At 51.2% G+C, this 6,906-nt stretch overlaps 1 protein-coding gene across 4 annotated transcripts in view; it reads right to left on the bottom strand.

The window, feature by feature from the left end:
• Nucleotides 1-6,906, bottom strand: part of USP2 (ubiquitin specific peptidase 2) — a 25,014-nt gene that overhangs the window by 8,831 nt on the left and 9,277 nt on the right. Inside the window, exon 1 of one of the 4 annotated variants that reach the window (XM_012729659.1) lies at nt 48-68. The exons of the other annotated variants lie outside the window; for them this stretch is intronic. The gene's annotated coding sequence lies outside the window, so the exon portion shown is untranslated. Of the gene's footprint in view, nt 1-47; nt 69-6,906 lie in introns of those variants that run through there. 4 annotated transcript variants of the gene reach the window in all.

Here is a 6,906-nt window from a genome sequence, read left to right as displayed (position 1 = left end):
GCAGTCCCCGCGGCGCGCAGGACCAGAGCGCGGAGCCACGGACCGACCTCGGGGTTGGGACTGTCCGTGAGGCCCGCAGAGGACACGTCCTCGGGACCGGGTGTCAGCCGGTGAGCCTCCCCCAGGGCAGGATCCAGGTCCTCACTTTTGGGGGCTGAAGAGCATTTCGAGAACCCGATGAAAGTTATGTGTTCTCTTAGGGAAAAATACACCTTCGCACGAACAAATTTTGTGGCGCTCACAGGGCGCACGCAGGCCCTCCGGGAGCCCAAAGTCCACACGGCCCGTGAGGGGAGGAGACGCCGCCGCCTCGCGACGGCGCGCCGCCTCCCCCACTCCCGGCTTGGCTCGCCATCCATAGGGCAGCGCCTCTGTTTTATGAGGTCCAATAGGTCTCCGTCCTATTTTGACCTCAAGAAAGAACGTTTTCTGACCTTTCCTACCCAGTTACCCAGCACCATTCCTCACAGAATCTTACACAGTGATTTGTGGAAGTGGGGAGGAAATAACACCAGTGTTGGAGAATAGGGTGCCCCGCTGGTGGGGAGTGGGTACCCTGACCCTACTGCCCGCAGTGCTTGCAGCTCTGAGGTCTTAGCCTGATCTCTCTGACGCGCCAACCTCCTCACCTATCAGGAACCCACACAGAATCTGCCTAGAGAAAGTGTCTTGTTTGGAGCCTGCAGGCTATTTTTAGCCAGTATTTTTAGCTTTTAAAAATACTCAGAGGCAGCAGCGTGTGCTGTTACTCATCTGTGGCCTCCTTCTGTTCCTCTTGGCATGCTCATCCCCACATGTACACGCGCACTGCACACACGACCACAGCCACTTGGGGATGCGTCTGGGACACATGCGCGACTGTACCCTCGGCCACCCACAGATGTAACTGTGTACTCTTGAGGGCAGCACAAACCTTGCCCCGTGCGTTGCACCAGTGCTGAGGGTGACAAGGGCAGCGCTGCAGCTGCAGGGCCCCCTAAAGGGTGACGGGGGTGTCTGTTGGGAGGGGTGAGCCCCACAATCAGTCCCCCCCCCCATGTAACCTGGACAAAATACAACCAGCCCTTTCTCCACACTTCCTTCTTTCTAGTCACACCTATCTGGAAGCTGTGCCTGTATTTGAGCTCATCACTCTTCTGCCCTGAAACACTGAGAGCACCTGACTCTTGCATCCAATCCCCGAGCCTCAGGTGTCCCTGCCTGTCCATGGGCTCCTTCCGTTGGCATCACCCACCTTCTCTGATCCGGGTGCCAGCCAGCCTACTCATATTTCTCTGCTTCAGCACTTGCCTTCTTCCACTTAAACCAAACTGCCAATGGTGAAGTACCTATTAAGTGCCAGGCAATGGCTAAGTGCTACATACAAACATATTATCCCACTTAACTTCTATAATGACACAATGACGTAGTAACTCTTACCTCTGTTTTATAGGTGAAGGACATTAAGCCCTAAAGGCCTTGAGCCCTGAGAGGTCAAATGACCTGCTGGGACCACAAAACAAGTCACTTGTGTCCTGCTCAGAGTGCTAGGACAGTATGGGAACTTGAACCCAGACCTTTAACTACTAGGGAATTCTAGAATGCCTTTCCTGTTCTCTGCCAATTACCGGTTTATAAACTCTGCTCAAAACTTGCATTTGCCACAAAGCCTTTGCTATTTAACCCCACCCAGTTTCAAACACCCCATGACTGCATACTCTCAGCACTCAGTTTAACTGTATTAATTTATCTTAATATATTTATCTTTGTTTTATAATTGTCTCTAAGGCTTCTTAGGTGCTATAGGGTGTGTGGATTGGACCATCACACCGAAACCTACAGGGAAGGGATATGGGCTCTCGTAGTGGGTGCTTAGTAAATGGTGAGCTCAGCTCTGTTGGGGGCCCTGCCAGACTGCACTGAGCCCCAGAGGGTGGAATGAGTCTGGTTTTGCATATGGAATCAGTGTTCTGTGGAGCTGAAGTCCAGTGGGTGCTCACTTGCTACTACAGTATTTGGCCTGTCTCCCCAAGACTTGGGCCAGCCACATGGGCATCCCAACCCAGGACAGCATGGTGTTCTACCATCCCACTCTCACCCTTTTTCCTGGGATGCAGGTCACGGACATTGCTAGCAGCAGGGAGGCCCAGCTAGGAAAGTTCCTGCATAGGTGCTCTTTGAGAAGCCTGGGGTAGGGGGATGGAATTCACACAGGGGTGATGTCTTGTCCAGCAGGTCAGACAGCTCTAGGACACAACAGAGAGAACTGTGGCTCATTTCTCAGCCAGCCAAGCCCCTGTGAGGCCCTTTCTCCTCAGTGCCACTTCTTTTAGTGGGTGGGTCAAGGAAGTCATCATCTAGGATCTGAATCTGGGTGTGGCCCCGTGACACTACCTGAGACACACAGCTAACCTGAGCAGGCCCTTTCCTGTAGCCTGTGCCTGCCTTTCCTTAGGACTTGCACTCCCCTCTAGGATAAGTAATTTTCTCCACCTCAAATCCTTCCTGGTATAGATGGAGCATAAATAAATTAAAGTTGGGATTAACCCTGCAAGGGCAGGGACTGAGTCTCCTGATTCCTTGGCTCTGGTGGACAGGAGGGTCCAGGGTTTGGAATAATGGCTCAAACCCAGGCAGGTGCCTTGAGGCTAGTGGCTTGTCTATTATCTTTGTGAACAGACAGACTGGTGGCCTAATTGGCAGTTGGTAGAAGTCTGGGATAGAAGGGCAGAGCTTCGGAGTCCTTGTCATTAGGGCTTTGGCTCACAAGTGCCCTTGTGATGGAGGGCCAGTGCATTGTACCTAAGGTCTATAGGAAGCTCTATGGGGACCCCCAACAGGCTAAAAGCTAAGGCTTCCTTTGAGCCCCAGGGCTGTCTGACCTGAATTAGCTGGATTCCAGAGGCCCACACACTTCCCTCTCTTGTCCAGCGCACCAGTTTTATGTATGCATTGAGGTGAGAGGGCGCAGGGGGCCCTGAACATGATGTTCATTTCTGCAGCTGATGGTCAATGGAGCGACTCCCCCACAGGCAGGGAACATTTTTCCAGGCTTGGATTAACTTCTGCATTACTGAGCTCCACCCCAGCACCACATTAACTCATGAAGACATCCTGGAGTGGGGGTGGCAGAGGAGGCAGGGTGAATGGGACTGGGCACCGATTGAGAAACTAAGCACGATTAAGGGCAGCACCAAAGCCACCTGCCAGGTCTCATCCCACGGCTGCTCTTCAAGGGATGAAACATCCATGTCTTGCTGACTCTTTACTGCAAACCACAAACCAACAGTACTTTCCTTCTCTGAAGCTAGTACTGGTGCTCACCATGGCCCTCAGGCTGGAGGTCTCTGAGTTGACCGTCTCATGCTGTCAACACAGACTCAAGCCCTCAGGAAGTCCAGTCTGCTGAGAGTGGCTGAGTGAGTGCTAGTAGCCTCAGGGTCTCAGGCTGCCAAGCTGGACAAACAAGACAGCAGGGATGCAATTCAGCGAGACTGAGTAAATAGCAGGCGAGGGACCAGAGGAGAAGGTCACACTGTTCATAGGTGTTCTAAGGCAGCTCCTGCCATCCTTAACTTGCTTTCTTTGAAGTAAACCTCCTCCAGCTCACTGTAGGGCAACAGTCAAGTCCAAAGTCCCACCCAACAGGAAAAATCACGTGACCGTGGCTTATATAATCTCCCTGTCACTGAACAGCTGGAACCCAGGGCTTGGGGAGATGAGTCAGCAGCCTCAATGGCAAATAGGACTCAGGTATTCTGGGTTCCCAGATCTTTTACTTCCAGAAACAGGCCCCAGAGAAGAGGGCAAAGGTGTGGAATAGTCTTAAGTGGTGAGGATAGATAGGCTCTGAGCCTCAGTCCCAGGCTCTGCATGTGAGTAGCAGGTGACTGCATTCTGGAATGCCCTGGGCCAACCCCAGCTCTTCCTGGGGACAGGAGAGGGTGGCCTGGACAGGGCAGGGCAGGGCAGGCTGAGGGCAGGGCTGAAACTGGTGGGCCCAATGCCAGGCTCAGGAGGGAGCAGCTGGAGGGGGTGGAGCGGAGGAGGATTAGGATGGATTGTAGGGTTAAAGCGCAGCCTGGCAGGCTCAGTGGGAACAGCTTGTCCTCCCATAGACCCAGAGAATAGGAGAGGTGGGGTGGAGGGGGAATGACGGGGTTGGGTATGTGGGCTTCTGACTCTCTGCAGGGCCCACCCATCTGGGTTGGCTTGGAGTCCCCACTGGAGTATTTATTTATATTTTAAAATCAGTTCTGAACCATCATGTCCCTTCTCTCCAATCTGTCTCTATTTTAAACAGAAGGTGGAGCCTTGTCTGCCCTCATTTGAGCTGCACACGCGTAAACTGGCGTTTTATTGGTGCTTATGCACGCATGGCAGGGGGCATTCAGAGCACCTGACACACACCAGTTCTCACTCAAGCTGAGCTGATCTGTGATATTCCAAGTTCATGTTTGCTGTTACTGATAAGGGGAGGAGGGGGGATGATTCTGGTTAGAAATATTTTACTTCCTGATTTTGACCTCTCTTTGTGAATGCCAGCTGTTGTTTAAGTCAGCTACCCTGAGAGCCCCCAGGGCCAGGACTGCCCAGAAACATCAGATCACCCTGGACATGCCACAGGATGCACTTTCTCACCTTTGTTCCTCCCAAAGGTGGTCCCCCTTCCCTGCTTCCTTAGCTACCAGAGTCTCCTTTTCTATCCTCTCCTTTCTCCTACAGTTTAAACCAGGTCTCCCATAGCATTTAACTGCTTTCAGATTCCTCCACACCCACTATTTGCTGAGCCTTATGCTGTATCTGTGAAATGGGCAGAGCAGGCATGACCGTTCCTTTTTACAGCTGAGGATACAGCTGGAGGTGCTCAAGGTTAAGAGGCAGCCCCCTCAGCACTCCTTTTCCCACCACCTACCACACTTAAAGATACCCAGAGCTGCCTCCTATTGTGGTGACTTAAGAACTTATTTCCTCAAGTTAATCACATACGTGCTGAGGGCAGGGACCATGGTTCACACAGGTCTTGCTTCCCAAAGCACCTGGAAGGGTGCATGGAGGACTGACATTTATTGAACACCTACTATGTGCCAGGCACTTTCACATACAGCCTCTTATTCCTCACAGTAACCTATGATCACTCTTAATTTTACAGAGGAAAAAGGTTCAGAAGTTAAGGAACTCTTTTGAGGGCAGGCTGCTAGGAAAGCTGAACACCTTAAGTGAATGAATAGGAAGGTAAGAATCCCCCAACCCCTGAAGAGAGATCTGAAGGGAACCTGGAGCTGGTTTTAGACAGAAGTGGTCCTGGCCCACAGGCAGCGCTGTAGTCATCTCAACAAGATAGTGTCAGCTCCAGGAGGTGAGGGTGAGAGTGGTGAGGAGATTGAGGTGATGAGATTGAACAGGGTCTCACACTATGACCCATTAGAGAAGCTGTCCCAGGTTGGCAGGCTCTTTGCAAGCGCAAGCTCAATTGTCAGGGTAACTGAACAACTTAAGAGTGTTGTGAATTGTTTCTGAATGGGAAGGATAGATGTTAGGTGGTTGAATTTACTCCAGGGTAAGCTGCGAACTTGAGGTATCCTCTCTTAAAACCCCCCTCTCACTGACCCTTGGGTGGTGGGTGACTCAGGGAGGTTTGGGAGGTTTGTGTGGGAAGGAGGCAGAGTCCCAGTAAAGAAATCTCTGCTCTCTTATGATTGGGAGTAGTGTGTGTGTGGGGGGGCAATCTGCAATTTAATCTGTAGAGAGGAGAAGGTTTTTCATATCTAAGTGTGCTCAAAGAGAACCTGAAGAGCTTGTCAAAAGGGTAGATTCCCAAGCACTATGCCTGGAAAGTCTGATTTAGTGGATCTAGGTCAAGCCTTGGCCCTTGAATTGCTGGGCTCTCCAAGTGATTCTGAGGCAAGCAGCCTGTGACCCCACTTTGAGGAATACTGCCTATCGTACTGAATCTTCTCAGCAGAGTGGGGAGTCCTGGGAGGCCTCTAGGCTACAAACCCTGCTCCTGAGAGCTGCTTTCTAATAACCCCCACGATGAGAAACACCTGACATGTCCAAGTTAGTGACAACCCAAGTACATGTCCCTGCAAGAGCACATATTTCTCTCCCAGGCCAGCTCTGTCATCTCCCATTCCTTTTTGAAACTAGCCCTCTCGCACAGCCACCCTGCCTTGGCAGGGTCTGAATGTTCTAGGAGGCACCAACTTTGTATCTTCCATTGCATTTCACTGACAGCCCAGCAGAGACACTCTAAGTAATGTTATCAGAGTTGTCCTCTCAAGACTTTCGTTAAGACAAGGTCTTTATAAACCAAAACCCGACCTCAATCCCGCATCTTTGCTCTATTTATCTGGACAAGCCCCCTAAGCAGTATTTGTTGCTATGGTACAGCTATTGTTTCTAAAAGACACATGAACTAGGGGTAAGGAGGGTTGTCTAAGGTAGGAGACACAACACTCAACTTTAGCACATATGCTTGCCTGTCCATCTGACTGTCCATCCATCCATTAATCTGTCATTCATTTACTCATCTACCCACTCATTCATCCACCCACCAATCCATCCAGCCACCCACCCATTGAAGTGTCACATCCACCCATCCATCTGTCCATCCGTCCATCCATCCATCCATCCACCCATCTGCCCACCGGCCAGCCAGCCTTGTAATCAGCAGATGTGCTGAGCTCTGTGCTGTCCAAGACACAAGGTGAGGGATCTAGATATAATTTTGTGCCCATTCTCTGAGCACGTGACACCTAGTGGGTATATTATTAACTACAGAGATGTAGTCAGTGCCCCCAGAGAGGTGTGTTCAAGGGTTCAGACCAGCCCTTGACAAAGCCTCACTCCAGCCCAGGCAGAGCTTGAATATGGAGATACTGAGTCCAAAGCTCCAGACTGAAACTTCTCTACCTTGACAAAGCC

This window comes from Condylura cristata, unplaced genomic scaffold, assembly GCF_000260355.1.
Source record: "Condylura cristata isolate star-nosed mole 26May11 unplaced genomic scaffold, ConCri1.0 scaffold00025, whole genome shotgun sequence".
Lineage (NCBI taxonomy): Eukaryota > Metazoa > Chordata > Mammalia > Eulipotyphla > Talpidae > Condylura > Condylura cristata.
The sequence above is the reverse complement of the archived record's forward strand: the minus strand, read 5'-3'. Positions and strand labels throughout refer to the sequence as shown.